The 20,663-nt window shown below is 46.2% G+C and overlaps 1 long non-coding RNA gene across 1 annotated transcript in view; it reads left to right on the top strand.

The window, feature by feature from the left end:
* Positions 1-341: 341 nt before the first annotated feature.
* LOC132393531 (uncharacterized) overlaps positions 342-20,663 on the top strand; it is a 167,881-nt gene continuing 147,559 nt past the window's right edge. Inside the window, exons 1-2 of the long non-coding RNA XR_009511911.1 lie at positions 342-424; positions 3,230-3,326. This is a non-coding gene — a long non-coding RNA (uncharacterized LOC132393531). The remainder of the gene's footprint in view (positions 425-3,229; positions 3,327-20,663) is intronic.

Raw genomic sequence — 20,663 nt, 5'->3', positions numbered from 1 at the left:
ATGGACATGTCAGGAAGGTTGAGTTGAAAACTTCTGACCAAGGTGATGTGAAAACTTTCCAAAGGCCAGTTGCAGAAGTTATTCTACTTCCACCTAAAGACTGATTTAGAGACTGAAGTTTTGTATTATGTTCATTGTAACCTTACGAAGGTCAGGCGGGGAGTGTGTTGCCCTTAAGGCAATTGTTTAGTTTATTACATTTTCGCTTTAGTAATTCATTTGTAATTATTTTCTAGTTAAGGTTGTTAAAAGTAAATTCATTGTCTGTGATGTATCACGGCATGCGATGACATCACACGCGGTTTCGCCATGTCTTGTGGGAAAATACCAGTTTGGAGAAACGGGAAGGAGGGGGCTAGTGTGTGCAGGATCAGCGCGAGGAAAGTTTCTTTCTACGCGCTAGAAACATCATAAAAGCAACGCTGTAAGTTCATAAGATAATCGATATGTTGAAGTAAAAATGTTAACGCTATTTCTGTTAAAAGTAATGATGGTTGATAAAGTTTATTTTCTTGTACTATTGAAAGAGTTGCTGGATAGTTTGTGTTGAAGTGTATTTAAAGCCAGTTGATGGTGTAGGTAGATTCTGACTATATGTCGTATTTTAATGCAATAAAGTTTGTTGTAGTTTTACTTTTGCAAGTATTGATGATGTAAATGTGATGTCAAGAAGGAAACAAATACTGTATATATTTTGTATCATTATATCAACAGTTTTCATCGTACGTTATTGTGGAAGAGTGAACAGTAAATGGTTAATCTTACTTCGATCGTGCCCTCATTGACTATGGTTTACCTAGGTGTTTAGTTTGGAGTTTATACACCTGAGTGAGAACACTACAATTGCTTATAAGGCATTGGTCAGACTGCACTTGGAGAATCGTGAGCAGCTTTGGGCCCCTTATCTAAGAAAGAATGTGTGGGTATTGGTTGTTTACGAGAACAATCATGGGATTTAAAGAGTTAACATTTGAGGGTCATTTGATGGCTTTGGGCCTGTACTCGTTGGAATTTAGTAGAATCATGGAGGGTGAGGATCATATTGAAGCCTACAGCGTATCAAAAGGCCTCAAGGAACTGGATGTGGAGAGAGGATGTTTCCTATAATATGAAAGTCCAGGAACAGAGGGCACTGCCTCAGATTAGACAGGCAACCCTTTTGAACAGAGATGAGGAGAAATTTCTTTAGTCAGAGGGTGGTGAATCTGTTGAACTTATTGCCACAGATAACTGTAGAGAGCAAGTCACTGACTATACTTAAAGTGGAGGTTGATGCATTCTTAATTATTAAGGGTGTCAATGGTTATGGGGAGAAAGCAGAAGAATGGGGATGTTAGGGGTAATAAACCAGCCATGTTGGAATGGAAGAACAATTTGATGGGTTGAATGACCTAATTCTTGTGTTCTGGTTTTATGCTCTCTCTCTCTCTCTCCCTCTCCCCCTCCCTCTCTTACCCACCCCATCATCAGGAGACCCAAACAGTACCTTGGATCCTGACGTTTTTGTGATCTAGGAGTTCTTCGGAAGTCTAGAATGAAGCCAAAACCTTGTTGTTTTCAGCTATTTTTTTAAAGTATTACCTGAACAAAGTACAAACAAAGAAAGACAAAGGAAAAAGCTGTCATGGTTGTCTATTACTCAAATAGAGATAACAAAATTCCAGTGAAAACAAATAGGCAATATGGTGGCCAAGTGGTTAGCAGAACGCTTTACAGTACAGGCAACCCAAGTTCCATTTCGGCCCCCTGCAGACTGTAAGGAGTTTATACGTTCTCTCTGTGACTGCATGGGTTTCCTTCGGGTGCTCTGATTTCCTCTCACAGTCTGAAGATGTTGCAGTTGGGAGGTTAATTGGTCATTGTAAATGGCCCTGTATTTAGGCTGGGGTGAAATCAGGGGGTTACCGAGTGGCACAATGCCAGAAGGGCCTATTCCATACTGTATCTCAGTAATTAAATAGATAAACAATTAACGTATAAAATAGACAGATTCAAGTAACTTCTGGGAAATTTACATAATTATATGAATATACAAGCAAGCATAGGAAAGTTAAACTACAAGACAAATAAAACTACTTCACCCTAATCTAACATGTATTTTACAGTTAAGTAGTGGTTCACTTGTACGTCTTGTAATCTACTGCACTGCCTTTGGCGTTTACATTGTGCTATTTTCTAGGAGAAACCATACACAGATTGGGTGATTAATTTTTCAGAGCAGTGGCATTTAGTCTACAAGGATAATATTAATCTTCTTGTCACTTGCCACTTTAATTCACCGTCCTACTCCCACTCTCGGGTGGTGGGCTGGAGATACGACTCTACCAAAGGAGGTGTAAGGTGCTCCTTCCCTCTGCTAGCCTGCAGGTCACCTTGTAGTAGCTGCTTGCCCCCCCCCCCCCCCGCCCCGCCCTCGAGCAGGGTCATGTGAAGCCATGGGAGCAACTGGGTGGTTATATGAGCAATTGGTTACGCAACCACTGATGCCAGGCAGACAATCTCTAAAGAGTGTTAATAATGGCTAGGGTCACCCATCTTGTAAAGACATTACCTAGAAGAAAACAATAGGAAACTACTTCTGTAAGAAAAATTGCCAAGAACAATCAGGGTCAAAAACCAAGATCGCCTACATCATACAACACGGTACATAATGATGATGATGATTCTAACTCTGGCCTTGTGCACTTTTATAATGAGGCCCAATTTAAACAAAAAAAAATAAAACCATGAATCTGTCTGAGCATATTGCAGCCTTCTAGACTAATTATTATACTCTCCCAACATTAGGTCACTTGCCCTTTCTCTCTGTACAAGAACTGATAAAGTTTCTTCAAAGTTTTGCCTTGTTTTATATATTTGTATAGTCTGCCCTTTGGGGCTTATTAGCAAAAGCTTATGCAGACAAAGGAACGTAATTTGATCCTAATTGCCATCTATATATTTATACATTTGCCTCAACCTTTCTCTATTCCGCCCTCCTCTGCATTCTTTGCTACTGAAGACTAACTAGTTTTCACCCTTCAGTCCTGCGGAAGAGTTTCGGCCCAAAACTTCGACTGTACTTTTTTCCATACATACTGCCTGACCAGCTGAGTTCCTCCAGCATTTTGTGTGTGTTGCTCTGGATTTCCAGCATCTGCAGATTCTCTCTTGTTTGTAGTTTTCACTTTTTTCCAGGTTCTGATGAAGGGTCCCAGACCTGAAACACTAATTGTTTCTTCCTCCGCAGTTGCCGCCTGACCTGAGGCACTTGAAGTACAACAGTGGAGACGAGCCTTGCTGTGGAATCACTTCTACCTCAAGCGGGATGTTTGTTTTGATTCCAGGTTAGAGGCAGACTAAATCTCACTCCGTTCTCCCAACATGGCCCACACCTGACCACAGTGGAGTGCTATTGCATTTGTGTACTTAACTTTCCACATCTCCGTTTGTAATTAGAATGCTAGTTAAATACTGAACACTGAATACTAGAGGCCTTTTTTTTTCATTGGCTTCTTCTGGGTTTTCTTGGTTTGTGGCTCACTGTAAGGATATGAATTTCAAAGTTGTATAATGTATACATACTTTGATAATAAATATACTTTGAACTTTGAATTAGAGACTAAATGTAGGAGGAACTCTGCCAATCAGACAGCATCTACTGAAGGGAATAAACATTTGATATTTTGGGCTGAGAACCTTCATCTGGACTGGAGGGTCATTATTTTGGCTCAGTTTTTCCTATGTGCATTAAAAATATTTTTTGACTAATTAGAAACTAATTTGAATTGGTTTATTATTGTCACATGTACTGAGAAGTGAAAAGCTTATCTTGCATACTGTTCATCCAAATCGTATTATACTGTTGTCATGGACTAGATGGGCTGAATGCACAGTTTCTGTGCTGCTGTTTTCTATGACTCAATGACTGTGCATTGAGATAGAATAAGGTTAAGCAATAAACAAGATAAACAGTGCAGAATAAAGTGAGAAGCTACAGAGAAAATACAGTAGAGATAAAAACTAAGATGCAAGACCACGTTAAGGATAACTTTGTCCAGGAATATAAAAGCACAATACCTGAAGTAGTCATATGAGCAGATGATGAAATTTCTTGCACCTGCTCCACTATTCAATAAGAGCTTTGGTGGCCTGAGCCACATTTTTCAGCCTCTTCCTCATAAACATGGTGAATCAGGAACAAGAATAGGCTGTTCAGCTTGTCAGACATGCTGCACCCTTTAAAATGGCAAACAGTATCAATCGAATGCACTGCTAAGAGCAGTGGAGGAGGCAGACTGTTAAAAGAATCTTAGATAGGCACATGAACCTAGAAAACCTTAGAGTGGCTCGGTAGCATGGGGGGGGGGGGGGTGGTGGTTAGCACATTGCTTTACAGCGCCGGCGATCACCGATCAGGTTTCAATTCCCAGTGTGATCAACTGGGTTTGCTTCTGGTGTTCCAGTTTCTTGCCAATTCCAAAGACATATGGTTTAGAGAGTTAGTCAGTTGTGGGTATGCTATGTTTGGCACAGGGAGCTTGGCTCAATACGGTCCTCGCTGATTTGATTTGACGCAAATAGTACACTTCAATGTGTGTTTTGATGTTTTGGTGTACATTGTTGTGACTGTGATCAAAGTCACCAGAGAGACATTGAAGCCGGTGATATGGAAGTCTTTATTTGTCATAACTAGCAGGTGTCATCCTGCAGACACTCTCTCAAAATCAAAAGGTATATCACATCTTTATACTCATAAGATCAGAGGGAACAGTAGTGGTGATTCAATACAATTTCAATCATGGCAATGACATCGTTTGCTTCAATACTCTGGGTTGACAAATGGTTCCTTTGGGATACATTAGGCTTGATAAGACACTTCTGAAGGTCCAAAATGCCTTAGGGTGAAACCAATTAACATGAATACTCTATGACAGAGAATAATGGTTGGGAAAGGGGGAAGGGAGAGGGGAGGAAACAGAAAGCACCAGAGAGACATTCTGTAATGATAATCAAACTGATCGTTTGGAGTCAAATGACCTTGCCTGGTGACTCAGGGCTGGGTGTGACTTCATGACGCCCTCCCCTCTCCCCACCCCTCACTCCTGGCACTCCTTCTCTGCTTTAGGTTTCCCTCTCCAACACTAGTCTAGCACTTCCCAATGTATCTCATCACCTTCCTCAGTAGTTATTGCCATGGCTGCTGTCCAGCTGAATCGTATCCCATTTACCTCTCAGACTGACCAGATCCCTGACTAATTCATTCTTCTATTGTTCTAATTGTTCTTTCTGTTTCACACTCATCTGTCTCTCTCTCTCTCTCTCTTCCTCTTCCTCTCCTTCTCTCTCTGTAAGTGTTCTAACTGTTCCTTCAATCTGCCCCGCTCTCCTTGTACACTGTCTTGTGTTCCCTGTATTCATCCCTTTCTTCCATATATACATTGTGAATCCAGGCACTTTGTTCTCTCTTGCATAACAAGGAATGACTGTTGCTTTATTGCCCTTCCTCTTCAGTTGGCTTTTCCACCAGTGCCGAAGTTATTGTGGGATCCAGGTCTTAACCCACCCAGCTTCATCCATTCCCTGTCCAACATGCTAATGCCAGGAATGGGGACCGGATGGACCCAAGCACAGGACGCAGACACTGAAGTACTAGGGGGAAGACAGGATGGGGATGCCATGGCACTAAAGGGTAGAGCTGGGGTTCAGGCAGATAGAGTTCAGGCAGGCAGAGCGGAGCGGCTCCCGAAGTTCAGGCAGGCGAAGCAGAGCGGGCTCCCAGAGTTCGAGTTCAGGTAGACAGGTCCCCGCGGTTCAGGCAGGCCGGCAGACAGGTCCCCGCGGTTCAGGCAGGCAGACAGGTCCCCAGGATTCTGGCAGGCAAGCTGGCGGAGAGCCCTCCCTGGGTAGGCGGGTGCGGGGCACAGTCCCAGAGTTCGAGCTGAAGCGGAGGACAGGGCAGAAAAGAGCTTTCCCTGAGTAGGGACGCCCCCCAGGTGGACACACCAGAGGCCTGGGCACGATCAGACCCCTAGGCGGGTGCGGGGCACTATCCCAGTGTTCGGGCGGAAGAGAAGGACCAGCAGAACCATTGCCGGGCAGCGGCAGGTCGGCTGAACCTGTCCGACAGAGGTAAGGGATAGGAAAAGGCCAAACCATTGTCGGGCTGCAGCAGGTTGGCCGGACCTGCCCAACGGAGGCAAGGGGTAGGAGCGGGCATAGGTCCAGGGTGACCAACACAACAGTCATAATAACGGGAAATTTGGAAAGCGACCAGCAGACAGCGCGACCGCGCGAACAAAACAAATGAGCAGAGAAGCGGGACCAGCACGTGGGAAGAAAGGTGGGGGAGCGGACCAACCTGGTAGTACTGGCACGGGGCAGAGAAGTATGATGAAGAGAAGATCTGAGCCCAGGCGGGATCACAGAATGCAGGGAAGAGTTCGGAGCCAGCGGAGAAACGGGAAACAGAACAAAACGACCACCTGTCTGGTCCCAGTCCTAAGGCCCCTTATAAACACCTGCAGCTCAATGAGTTACAGGTGTGCCTCCTTGAGCCAGGAGGGTCCTAACTAGATCACGGGTAACGGGAGGGACAACTGCAGGACCAGGAGTCCGAAGTCCCCCGGTCAGGGTCCGGTCCGGAATCGCGTTCCAGTCCGGCACGCAGTTGGTAAGTTGTTTCGAGACTAGTTTATTCAAACTTTGCGGTGCTGATATTTCAATCCCTAGCGCCCGCCCTCTCCGGGCAGAAGTGACGTCAGAGGTGCATTACCAAAGTCTCTCCCCGCGCGCTGGCTATTTGTGAGCCGGTTCGCCTGTGCAGAAAGTGGGTCGCCACATAACCCCCCCCCCCAGAACCAGCGATACACCCCCCAATGTCCTCAGTCTGGGTCGGACTCTGTTTGGGAGGTCTGCCTCTGTGCCGCGGTGCCTGAACTGCGACCGGCTGCACCAAGTCCACATGGGCTGGTTTGAGGCGGTCCACCGTGAAAACCTTCTCTTTCCCCCCAATGTCCAGAACGTATGTGGACCCGTTGTTGTTGATTACCCTGAACAGCCCCTCGTACGGCCGCTGTAGCGGCGCCCGGTGTCCGCCCCTTCATACAAACACAAACTTACAGTTTTGCAGTTCTTTGGATACATGGGTCGGGGTCCGTCCATGCTGTGAAGTTGGTATGGGGGCCAGGTTGCCGAGCCTTTCGCGTAACCTGTCCAGGACTGCTGCGGGTTCTTCCGCTTGCCCCCCTGGGGCTGGTATGAACTCGCCCGGGACGGCCAGGGGTGCGCCGTGTGCCAATTCGGCCGATGAGGCGTGCAGATCCTCTTTGGGCGCTGCACGAATTCCAAGCAGGACCCAGGGAAGCTTGTCCACCCAGTTAGGTCCTCTCAGGCGGGCCATGAGAGCCAACTTCAAGTGATGGTGGAAACGTTCCACCAGTCCGTTCGACTGTGGGTGGTAGGCAGTAGTGTGGTGTAGCTGCGTTCCCAACAGGCTGGCCACAGACGACCACAGGCTGGAGGTGAACTGGGCGCCTCTGTCGGAGGTAATGTGGGCCGGTACCCCGAAGTGTGCTACCCAGGTTGTGATCAGTGCTCGGGCACAGGAATCGGCAGATATGTTGGTGAGCGGGACGGCCTCTGGCCACCTCGTGAACCGGTCTACCAGCGTTAGGAGGTACCGCACTCCTCAGGACACTGGTAGGTGGCCCACGATATCCACATGAATGTGGTCGAACCTCCGGTGGGTGGGTTCAAACTGCTGTGGCGGGGCTTTAGTGTGCTGCTGCACCTTGGCTGTTTGGCACTGTGTGCACGTTCTGGCCAATTCACTGACCTGTTTGCGAAGTCCGTGCCACACGAACTTGCTGGAAACCAGCCGGATGGTTGTCCTGATAGATGGATGCGCCAAATCGTGTATGGAGTCGAAAACCCACCGCCTCCAGGCTGCCGGGACGATGGGGCGAGGTTGGCTGGTAGCCACGTCACACAGGAGGGTCCTATCACCTGGGCCTATGAGAAAGTCCTGCAGCTGCAAACCCGAGACTGCGGTCCTGTAGCTGGGCATCTTGTCGTCTGCCTGCTGTGCCTCCGCCAGTTCTGCATAGTCCACCCCCAGGGACACGGCCTGGACAGCTGGTCTGAAGAGTGCATCCGCCACGACTTTGTCCTTTCCCAAGATGAGCTCGATGTCCGTCATGTACTCGGAGATGTAGGACAGATGTCGCTGCTGGCAAGCCGACCAGGGATCGGACATCTTCGTGAACGCGAAGGTCAACGGTTTGTGGTCCGTGAACGGCCTGCCTTCTAAGAAGTACCTGAAATGCCGGATTGCCAGGTATAGCGCCAACAGTTCCCGGTCGAAAGCACTGTATTTGAGCTTGGGTGGTCGCAGGTGTTTGCTGAAAAATGCCAGGGGTTGCCAGCGACCCTGGATGAGTTGTTCCAGCACCCCACCGACTGCCGTGTTAGATGTGTCCACTGTGAGGGCGGTAGGGACGTCCATTCTGGGGTGCACTAGCATCGCGACGTTTGCCAAGGCTTCTTTGGTTTTAATGAAAGCGGCGGCGGACTCCTCATCTTAGGTAATGTCCTTGCCCTTACCCGACATCAGGGCGAACAGGGGGCACATGATTTGGCAGCTGAAAGGAGGAAACGGTGTAGAAATTTACCATACCCACAAATTCCTGAAGGCCTTTAATTGTGTTGGGTCGGGGGAAATGGCGGACTGCGTCTACCTTAGCGGGCAGAGGGGTCGCCCCGTCTTTAGTAATCCTGTGGCCCAGGAAGTTGATGGTGTCGAGCCCGATCTGTATTTTGGCCGTGTTGATTGTCAGGCTGTATTCACTCAGTCAGGCGAAGAGTTGACGGAGATGGGACAGATGCTCCTGATGACTGCTGCTGGCTATGAGGATGTCGCCCAAATAGATGAAAGCGAAGTCCAGGTCGCGTCCCACCGCGTCCATTAACCGCTGAAACATCTGTGCGGCATTCTTTAGGCCGAATGGCACGCGGAGGAACTTGAAAAGGCCGAAAGGGGTGATGAGTGCCACTTTGGGGATGTCGTCAGGATGCATCGGGATTTGATGGTATCCCTGGACGAGGTCCACCTTGGAGAAGATCCGTGCGCCGTGCAGGTTTGCTGCAAAATCCTGAATGTGCGGCACAGGGTAGCGGTCCGGTGTGGTAGCCTCATTCAGCCTGCAGTAGTCGCTGCACGATCTCCAGCCCCCTGTTGCTCTGAGCACCATGTGCAGGGGGGAGGCCCATGGGCTGTCGGACCGCTGTATGATCCTCAATTCCTCCATCCGCTTGAATTCCTCCTTCTCCAGGCGGAGCTTTTCCGGAGGGAGCCTTCCTGCGCGGGCGTGGAGGGGTGGTCCCTGGGTCAGAATGTGGTGCTGTACCCCGTGTTTGGGCATGGCCGCCGTGAGCTGTGGTGTCAGAATTGATGGGAAACCCGCCAGGAGGCTGGTGAATTCGTTGTCCGACAGCGTGATGGAGTCCAGGTGTGGGGCCGGCAACTTGGCTTCCCCAGGGAGAACGTCTGGAAAGTCTCGGCATGTACCAGTCTTTTCCCTTGCAAGTCGACCAGCAGGCTGTCAGCTCGCAAGAAGTCCGCCCCTAGGAGTGGTTGGGCCACCGCGGCCAGTGTGAAGTCCCACGTGAACCGGCTGGTGCCGAACTGCAGCTGCACCTGACGGGTGCCATAGGACCGTATCATGCTGCCGTTTGCAGCCCTCAGGGTGGGTCCTGGCTTCCTGTTGCGGGTGTCGTACCCCGTCGGGGATCTCCATCCGGTGTCGACCAAGAAGCGGCGTCCCGACTGTTTGTCCCAGACGTACAAGAGGCTGTCCTGGTGGCCAGCCGCCATGGTCATTAGCGGCAGCTGGCCCTGGCCCTGGCCCTGGCAAGGCGGGTGACAACGGTGGGCTTTTGTGCTCCACCGCTGGTGGTAGAAACACCACTGTTCATTGGCCTCCTCACTCCTGCCTCTGTGTTGTGTGCCCCCTGCCGGGCCAGGTCTGTCTGCTGTTGGGCGCGTGGCCTGGTAATCTGACAGACGGATGCCACGCTCTCCCTCTTGGCTTTCCACAGCACGCCTGCCCGGTCTGCCACCTTCCAGGGGTCGCTGAAATCTGCGTCGGCCAGCAGCAGATGTATGTCCTCGGGCAGTTGCTCCAGAAACGCTTGCTGGAACATGAGGCAGGGCTTGTGTTCGTCAGCCAGGGCCAGCATCTCATTCATCACTGCTGATGGCAGTCTGTCTCCCAAACCGTCCAGGTGAAGCAGGCGGGCACCCCACTCACGCCGTGAGAGGCCAAAGGTCCCAATGAGCAGCGCCTTGAATGCTTCATATTTGCCTTCTTCCAGGGGTGACTGTATGAAATCTGCAACCTGGGTGGCCATCTCCTGGTCAAGGGCGCTCACCACGTGGTAGTAACGCGTGGAATCAAAGGATATCTGCCAAATCTGGAACTGGGCTTCTGCTTGGCTAAACCACACGCGTGGTCGCAGCGTCCAGAAAGTCGGCAGTTGTAGCAAAACTGCATGAACAGATGAAGAGTTGGTCATCTCGGGTCCAAATCCCGTTTGGACCGTCGGGATCACCAATGTAGCGATGTGCTACACACAGCGCTGAAATAACGACACGCAGTCGGTAAGTCGTTTCGAGACTAGATTATTCAAACTTTGCGGTGCTAGTATTTCAATCCCTAGCGCCCGCCCTCTCCGGGCAGAAATGATGTCAGAGGTGCATTACCAAAGTCTCCCCCTGCGCGCTGGCTATTTGTGAGCCAGTTCGCCTGCGCAGAAAGTGGGTCGCCACAACATCCCAACTCCTATACTCAATGCTCTGATTTATAAAGGCCAGCATACCAAAAGCTTTCTTCACCACCCTATCCACATGAGATTCCACCTTCAGGAACTATGCACCATTATTCTTAGATCACTCTGTTCTACTGCATTGTTCAATGCCCTACCATTTACCAAGTATGTCCTATTTGGATTATTCCTACCAAAATGTAGCACCTCACACTTATCAGCATTAGCATCAGCAACTGAGACCGGGATGTTGCTGAATCCCCTTAATGTTTAATATCACTGGCATATGTCGTGAAATGTTTTAACTCTGCAGCAACTATACAATGTAATACATTTTAAATATAGAAAACAACTAAATTACTGTAAATATTTATATATGCATATTAAATGGTATATGTCAGATGATGATCATGTGATCATGTGGATAGTCAGAGGCTTTTTCCAAGGGCTTAAATGGCTAGCATGAAGAGGCTCCTCCTCTTCTTACCCCATCCCTGACATATTTAGTTGTTTGTTTTTTTTCTCTCTCTCTGTCCATCACACTATCTGTTCTCCATCTCCCTCTGGTGCTTACCCCCTCTCCCCCTTCCTTTCTCCCGAGGCCTCCCATCCCATGATCCTTTCCCTTCTCCAGCTCTGTATCACTTTCACCAATCACCTTTCCAGTTCTTACCTTCATCCCACACCCTCCGGTCTTCTCCTATCATTTCGCATTTCCCCCTCCCCCCACTACTTTCAAATCTCTTACTATATTTCCTTTCAGTTAGTCCTGACGAAGAGTCTCGGCCCGAAGCGTCGACAGTGCTTCTCCCTATAGATGCTGCCTGGCCTGCTGTGTTCCACTAGCACTTTGTGTGTGTAGCATGAGAGGGCACAGTTTTAAGATGCTTGGAAGTAGGTACAGAGGAGATGTCAGGGGAAAGTTTTTTACACAGAGAGTGGTGAGTGCATGGAATGGGCTGCCCGCGATGGTGGTGGAGGTGGATATGGTAGGGCCTTTCAAGAGACTCCTGAACAGGTACATGAAGCTCAGAAAAATAGAGGGCTATGGGTAACCCTAGGTAATTTCGAAGTTAAGGACATGTTTGGCACAGCTTTGTGGGCTGAAGGGCCTGTATTGTACTGTAGGCTTTCTATGTTTCTAAATGGTTAAAATAAGTAATGCAAAAACTGAAATAAACAAAAAAAAAGCAGTGAGATAGAGTTCATGGGTTCAATATACATTTAGAAATCAGACGGCAGGGGGGAAGAAGCTGATGATTCACTGAGTGTGTGCCTGAGGCTTCTGTACCTCCTTCCTGACAGTAACAATGAGAAGAGGGCATGCCCTGGGTGGTGCAGGTCCTTAGTGATGGAGGCACTGCTCTGTAAAGATGTCTTCGATCCACAAAGGCTAGCAACCATGATGACTGACTAAATTTTCAACTTTCTGCAATTTACTTTGATCCTGTGCAGTAGCCCCCTCCATAGTTGATGTTCTTGAGTATTATAGTTTACAAACCAAATCTCCACAACCTCCTAATGAAATATAGCCACTGTCTTGCCTTCTCTATAGCTGTATCAATGTGTTGTGACCAGGTAAGGTCCTCGGAGATATTGACACCCAGGAACTGGAAACTGCTCACTCTCTCCACTACTGATCCCTCTCTTAGGATTGGATTGTGTTCCCTCATCTTACCCTTCTTGAAATCCACAATCAGCTCTTTGGTCATGCTGACGTTGAGTGCAAGATTGTTGCTACGACACCACTCAACTAACTGGTATATCTTGCTCCTGTACGCCCTTTCGTCACCATCTGAGATTCCGCCAACAATGGTTGTATCATCAGGAAATTTATAGATGCTGTTTGAGCTATCCCTAGCCACACAGTCATGTGTGCAGAGAGCAGAGCAGTCGGCTAAGCACATAACCCTGTGGTGTGCCAGAGTTAATTGTCAACTAGGTGGAGGTGTTATTTCCAATCCACATAGGTTGCTTAGAAAGTCAAGGATCCAGGCCTAGGTTCTGTAGCTTTTCAATCAGAACTATGGGAATGATGGTGTTGAACACCTGATTGTAAGATTCTTCCCCTTCGCCATCAGTTTTCTGAACTATTTTGAACAATACTTAGTTATCCCTTTTTAATATGCAAATTTCTTGATGAAGATGTTCTTGGTGCAGGGGAGGGTTGCGCCCTTCATGGAGTTGACTAGGTTTACAACCCTCTGCAGCCTCTTTTGATCCTTAACTTTGGAGTTTCCCTACCAGGTTGTAATTTAACCATGTTCGCTATTCTACATCTCTAGAAATATGTCAGTGTTTAGTGACATAAAAAATCTCCTCATCATGAAATAGAGTTGATGGCATGCCTTCTTAATGATTGGATCAATGTGCTAGGCCCAGGATAGGTCTTCTGAAATGCTGATGCACAGCAAGAGGTCCACAAGGATGATTCTGGGAATGTTAGGGTTACCATGGGAGGAAATTTTGATTGGGCTGGGTCTGTATTCAGTGAAATTTAGAAGGATGAATGAAGATCTCATTGAAACCTTTCAAATGTTGAAAAGCCTAGACAGAGTAGATGTAGAAAGGATGCTTCCTTTGGTAGGGGAGTATTGGACATCAGAGCACACCCTCAGGATAGAGGGGCGTCCAATTAATACAGAGATGTGAACTTCAATCACAAACACAAAAAAATCTGCAGATGCTGGAAATCCAAGCAACACACACACACGCAATGCTGGAAGAACTCAGCAGCCCAGGTAGCATCTATAGAAGAATACTGTAGATATTTTGGGCCAAGACCCTTCAGCAGGACTGGTGAAGGGTTTCAAGTCAAGTCAAGTCAAGTCGCTTTTATTATCATTTCAACCATAACTGCTGGTACAGTTCACAGTAAAAACAAAACAACATTCCTTCAGGAATTCCTCCAACCCTCCAGCTGCAGGGTCTTACGATCCGAGAAGGTGCAATTTCCAAACCAGGTATTGATTCAGCTGCTCAGGATGCTCTCAATACAACCCCTGTGGAATGTGATGAGGATGGGGGGTGGGAGATAGATTTTTTTCAGCCTTTGCAGAAAGCAGAGAGGCAGTTGGGCTTTCTTGGCTATGGAGCTGGTGTTGAGGGACCAGGTGAGATTCTCTGCCAGGTGAACACCAATAAATCTGATGCTCTTAACGATCTCTACCAAGGAGCCGTCGACGTTCAGCGGAGAGTGGTCGCTCCGTGCCCTCCTGAAGACAACAACCATCTCTTTTGTTTTGTTCACATTCAGAGACATGTTGTTGGCTCTGCACCAGTCCATTAGTCGCTGCACCTCTTCTCTGCATGCTGACTCGTTGTTCTTGCAGATGAGACCCACCACAGTTGTGTCATCAGTAAACTTGATGATGTGGTTCGAGCTGTGTGTTGCAGCACAGTCGTGGGTCAGCAGAGTGAACAGCAGTGGACTGTGCACACAGCCCTGGGAGGCCCCTGTGCTCAGTGTGATGGTGTTGGAGATGCTGCTCCCGATCCGGACTGACTGAGGTCTCCTGGTCAGGAAGTCTAGGACCCAATTGCACAGGGAGATGTTCAGGCCCAGCAGGCTCAACTTTCCAATCATTTGCTGAGAACTGATTGTGTTGAACACTGAACTGAAATCTATAAACAGCATCTAAAAGTACGTTTCATTTTTGTCCGGGTGGGTGAGGGCGGGGTGGAGGGTGGTGGTGATGGCATCATCTGTTGAGCAGTTGAGACAATACACGAACTACAGGGAGTCCAGTGAGGGGGGTAATAGGGTCTTGATGTGCCTCATGATGAGCCTCTCGATACACTTCATGATGATGGATGTGAGTGCAATGGGATGGCAGTTGTTGAGGCAGGACACTGAAAACTTCTTCGGTACGGGGACAATGGTGGTAGCCTTGAAGCACATTGGAACATTTCAGCCCGAAATGTCGACTGTACTCTTCTTCATAGAATCTGCATTGCCTCCATTATTTTGTGTGTTATGCAGAGAAATTTCTTTAGCCAGAGGGTGGTGAATTTGGTGTATTTATTACTAGAGGCAGCCGTGGAGGCCAGGTCAGGTGTATTTAAGGCAGAGCTTGATAGGTTCTTGACTGGACCTGGTATCAAAGGTTACGAGCAGAAGGCTGGGGAGTGCAGCAGAGGAGCAGACTTGATGGGCCAAATAGCCTAATTCTGTTCTTATGTCTTATGGTCTAAGTTGAAACTTTCTTTTGTACTTTCCTGCTTCTCTTTCTTCTCTCATTCTCAGTGTTTTCATTTCAGAGGACCTGTCCTGGGCCCAGAACATAAGGGCAATTACGAAGAAAGCATGGCAGAACCTCAACTTCCTTAGGAGTTTGCAAAGATATGGCATGACATCTAAACCTTTGACAAACTTGTACAGATGTGTAGTGGAGAGCGTGTTGCCTGGTTGTATCACAGCCTGATATAGAAATACCAATGCCCTTGAATGGAAAATCCTACAAAAAGTGATGGATACAGTCCATTCCATGAGGGATAAAGCCTTCTCCACCACTGACACACTCGCAAGAATGCAACATCCATCATCAGGGACCCTCACCACCCAGATCATGCTCTTTTCTTGCTGCTGCCCTCCGGAAGAAGATAAGCAGGACTACTCTAGTAGTTCAGGAACAGATAATACCAGTCAGCTGTCAGGCTCCTGATCAAAGGGCACGACTTCAGGATTGAAGGACGTCCATTTAGAAATTACTTTAGTCAGAGGGTGGTAACTCTGTGGAATTTTTTGCCACAAGTGGCTGTGGAGGCCAAGTCATTTGGCGCATTTAAAGCAGAGACAGGTAGGTTCTTGATTAGCCAGGGTGTCAAAGGGTAGGGGGTGAAAGCAGGGGAGTGGGGATGACTGGAAGAATTGGATCAGCCCATGATTGAATGGTGCAGCAGACTCAATGGGCTGAATGACCTACTTCTGCTCCTATATCTTATGGTCTTATAACTTCACTCAACTTCACTTGCCCCATCATTGAAATATTCCCACAACCTATAGACTCATTTTTAAGGATTCTTCATCTCATGTTCTCAATATTTATTGCTTGTTTATTATTTCTTTGCTTTGTATTTGCACAGTTTATTGTCTTTTTACACTGATTGAACGCCTAGGTTGGTGTCTTTCAATGTTTCTATAATGATTTTTACTCTGCTGTGGACTTATTGAGTATGCCTGCAAGAAAATGAATCTTAGGGCTGTATATGGTGACATATGTAAACTTTGATCGTTTACTTTGAGCTTTAAGCTTTGAACTGAAGCTGTTCTTGAATGTTTTTAACCTATCAGTTGTTCCCAAATGTATGTATACTTAGTAAATAAAACTGTTGTCATTTTCTGATTAAGTGACAGCCTATAGTCTTAAAAATAAGATTTTTCAGATGCTGGAAGTAAAGAGCAACACACAAAATGGTGGACTAACTCTCTAGGTCAGACAGCATCTATGGAGGGGAATGAATTTAGTATTGCTACTTAGGGTTTCAGCTCCAGATGAGGTGATGCAAGGTCAGAGACAGGCAAAGTAAAACACAGAAGATGCTGGAGGAACTCAGCAGGCCTAGCAGTATCTTTGGACAAGAGTAAACAGTCAACGTTTCGGGCCAAGACCCTTCCTCAGGACATGAGAAGAGAGGGAGAAGTCAGAGTAAGAAGGTGGGGGAAAGGGAAGAAGAAGTACAAGGTGGCAGGTGATCGGTGAAACCGTGAGAGGGGGATGGGGAGAAATAAAGAGCTGGGAAGTGGAATGATGAGAGATAAATGGCTGGAAAAGGGGAATCTGATAGGAGAAGATAAAAGACCATGCAAGAAAGGGAAGGAAGAGGAACACCAGAGGGAGGTGATGGGCAGGTAAAAAGATAAGGTGAGAGAGGGAAATGACAATGGGGAATGGTGAAGGAAAAGGGGCTGGAGGGCAATTGCAAGAAGTCTGAGAAATTGATGTTAAGGACATCAGGTTGGAGGCTACCCAGACAGAATATCCTCCAAGCTAAGTGTGACCTCATCATGGCATAGAGGAGGCCATGCTGTGAATTGTTGGAATGGGAATGGGACGTGGAATTTAAGTGGGTACTGGCAGCACCTTCAATGACTTTATCATTCATGTTTGTTTCTTTAGCTGCTAATACCATAAGGTCTGGCATTCTCACCTAAACCTCTTCAGCTTTCTTCCTTATCTCCTTTCCTCAAGGATAACTCACCTATGACAGTGATGAAAGTTTAGATCTCTTATTTCTTGATCTTCTTTCTTCTTAACTAACATCAGTGTACCAAGTGGAGGGGTCAAGGTTCAAAGTAACTTTATTATCATTGTACATATATGTCACCATATGTCACCTTGTAATTAATTTTCTTGCAGGTTTTTACAGGAAAAGTAAAGAAATAGATTATAATTTATGAAAAACACATGCATAAACAAAGACAACCAATATGTAAAAGAAGACAAATCATAAAATTAAATAAAAAGTGAATAATTACTTTAAGAATGTGGAAATAATGAATGTAAAAGCATAAGTAAATGTGTAATTTTGGTCAACAGATCTGAGTCAGTGAGAGAGTCCCATTAGGTTTCTCTTGTCCTGTTTGAAGTATTTTCTGCCATTATCAAAGGGCTGGTTTGTGTGATAATATTTAACACATTACTGCTGCATATACTTTTCCATGTAGTCACGAACTGAGTTAAACATCTGTTAATTACACCTGAATTATGGTTCAGCAATAACATGTGCTGCTCCCTCGTGCATTAGAGTAATAAATTGCCGTTCTCATGCTGATTAGGTATTGAGAGTACAGGCTAAGGCGTTCAATCAAAATGTGAGAACTGTTTCAACCATGTATATGGACACTGGGGAACAGCTGCTATGTTGGAGATATTATTTGATTTGATTCTTATAAAAAGTAATAACGAACAATAGTAGAAATCTATTAATATCCCACCCATTAAAAATTGTGAATGAAACATTGGAGATGCGTTAAAGCAAATTAGTTATAGGAGGATAGGGCTAAAAATGGGTGTTACTAGTCAAAATTTATGGAGAGTTCCTTCCCATCATGCCCTGTGCACATCTAGCACTGGGTAAACAGAAGGGAGAGCAGCTTTGACTGAGACTTTGTATAAAATGTCAGAAACAGAAACAGGTTTAATAACACTGGCATATGTCATGAAATTTGTTGTTATGCCGCAGCTGTACATTGCAATCGATAAAAATAAAAATGTGAATTACAGTAAGTACATATACATCTAAAAAGTTAAATAAGTAGTGTGAAAAGAGAAAAAGAAGAAAGTAGTGAGATAGTGTTCATGGGTTCCATGTGCACTTAGCAATCTGATGGCAGAAGAAAAAAGCTGTTCCTGAATCATTAGGTATGTGCCTTCAGGTTCCTGTACCTCCTTCCTAGTGGTAGCAATGAGAAGAGAGCATGTCCTGGTTGATGGGGGTCCTTAATAATAGATGCCTCCTTCTTGAGGCATCGCTCCTTGAAGATCTCCTGGAGGTTGGGGAGACTACTGTTCATGATAGAGCTGACTGGATTTACAAATTTCTGAAGCTTATTTCAATCCTGTGCAGTAGCACACTGCCAGCCCCCATCTCAACCCCCGCCCCATTCCAGACAGTGATGGAGCCAGTAGAATGCTCTCCATGGTACATCTGTAGAAACTCGTGAGTGTCATTGGTGACATGCCAAATGTCTTAAATTCCTAATGAAATATAGCCACTTTTATGCCTTCTTTGTAACGGTATTGATATGGTGGGCCCAGGATAGATCCTCAGAGATGATGATCACCCCCAACCCCCCAGGAACCTGAAGTTGTTCACTCTTTCTGCTTCTGATCTATTTATGAGGGCAATTGAGCTGTGCCTAACCACATAGTCATCTCTGTAGAGAGAAGAGCAGTGGGCTAAACACACAGCCCTGAGGCGCACCAGTGCTGATTGGCAGTGAGGAGGAGATATTATTTCCAATCTGCACAGACTGTGGTCTTCAGGATAGGAAGTATAGGATCCATTTGCAGAAGAAGGTACAGAGACCCAGGTTCTGGAGCTTTTCGATCAGAACAATAGGAATGATTGTGTAAAATACTGAGCTGTACTCACTGAACAGCAGCTTAGTATAAGTATTAGGATTGTCTAGGTGTTCCATGGCTATGAGAAGAGCCAATGAGATCACAAAGATTGTAGACCTACTGTGTAGATAGACAAATTGCAGAGAGTCCAGGTCCTAGCTGATGCAGGAATGATTCCAGCCATAACCAACCTCTTAAAGCACTGAATCACAGTAGATATAAGAGCTACTGGAGAATAATCATTAAGGCAGCTCACCCTGCTCTTCTTGGGCACTGGAATGAATGTCGCCCTTTTCAAGCAGGTGGGAACTTCCACCTAGAGCAAAGAGAAGCGGAAAAAGTCTTTGAACACGCTCACCAGTTGGTTGGCACTGTCAAAATTTAAATGAGTTTTTTAAGTCTTCATATCAGTAAAAATTAGCTTTGTCACACGTACTTCGCAACATACAGTGAAATACATCACTTACATCAATATTCAACACAGACTGAGGATGCATTGGGGAAGCCCCCAAGTGTTGGCATTCTTCTATCAGGAATGTAGCATGCCCACATTGTACTAACCCTAACATAGTCTGTTGGGCCATGGGAGGAAACCAGGGCATCCAAAAGAAATCCTCGTGGTCATGGGAATGTAAATATTCATTATAGACAGTGCCAGGAATTGAACCGCAGTTGCTGTCGCAGTAAAGCACCGCACTAACTGATGCGCTACTGTGGCATCCAGTTAAAATACAAATCCATAATGTTCCAATCCAAGGGTTTGCCTATAAAAAGCATGGCTGCTGAAAGGGAAACTGATTGGGTAAAATGTGCTGATGACACTAAACTGAGTGGAAAAGCAAATTGTACAGAGGATGTGGAGAGCACAGGGGGATACAGATAGACTAAGTGAATGGGCCAAGGTCTGGCAGATGGAATACAACATTGGTAAATGCAAGATCATCCATTTTGGAAGGAATAATAGAAGAGCAGATTATTATTTAAATAGTGAAAGATTGCAGCATGCTGTTGTTCAGAGGGACTTGGGAGTGCTTGTTCATGAATTGCAAAAAGTTGGCTTGCAGGTACAGCAGGTTATTAAGAAGGCAAACGGAACATTGGTCTTCATTGCTAGAGAGATTGAATTCAAGAGCAGGGAGGTCATGCTGTAACTATACAGGGTACTGGTGAGGCCGCACTGGCTTTGGAGGCAGTGCAGAGGAGGTTCACCATGTTGATTCCAGGGATGAAAGGGTTAACCTATGAGGAGAGATTGAATCACCTGGTCTATACTTTCTGGAGTTCAGAAGAATGAGAGGGGATCATTTTGAATTTTGAAGAATTTTGAAATACAAAATTTTGAAAGGGATAGATAAGATAGAAGTAGGAAAGTTGGTTCCATTGGTAGGTGAGACTAGAACTAGGGGAAATTGCCTCAAGATTCAGGGGAGAAGATTTAGGATGGAGATGAGAAGAAACCATTTTTTCACAGAGAGTGGTGAATCTGTGGAATTCTCTGCCCAGGGAAGCAGTTGAGACTTCCTCACTAAATATATTTAAGATAGTACAATTAGTACAATTTACAATACAATTTACAATCTACAATATAGTACAATTTAAGATTATATTTTTACATAGTAAGGGAATTAAGGGTTATGGGGAAAAGGCAGGTAGATGGAGATCAGTTTATGGACAGATAAGCCATGATGTTATTGAATGGCGGGGCAGGCTCGATGGGCTAGATGGCCTACTCCTGCTCCTTTTTCTTATGTTCTTATGTTATGGGCAATATTCCTTTATATTACAGTCATAGAG

Source organism: Hypanus sabinus, chromosome 4 (assembly GCF_030144855.1).
Source record: "Hypanus sabinus isolate sHypSab1 chromosome 4, sHypSab1.hap1, whole genome shotgun sequence".
NCBI lineage: Eukaryota > Metazoa > Chordata > Chondrichthyes > Myliobatiformes > Dasyatidae > Hypanus > Hypanus sabinus.
Note: the sequence above shows the minus strand (reverse complement) of the source record. Positions and strands in the feature narration are given on the sequence as shown.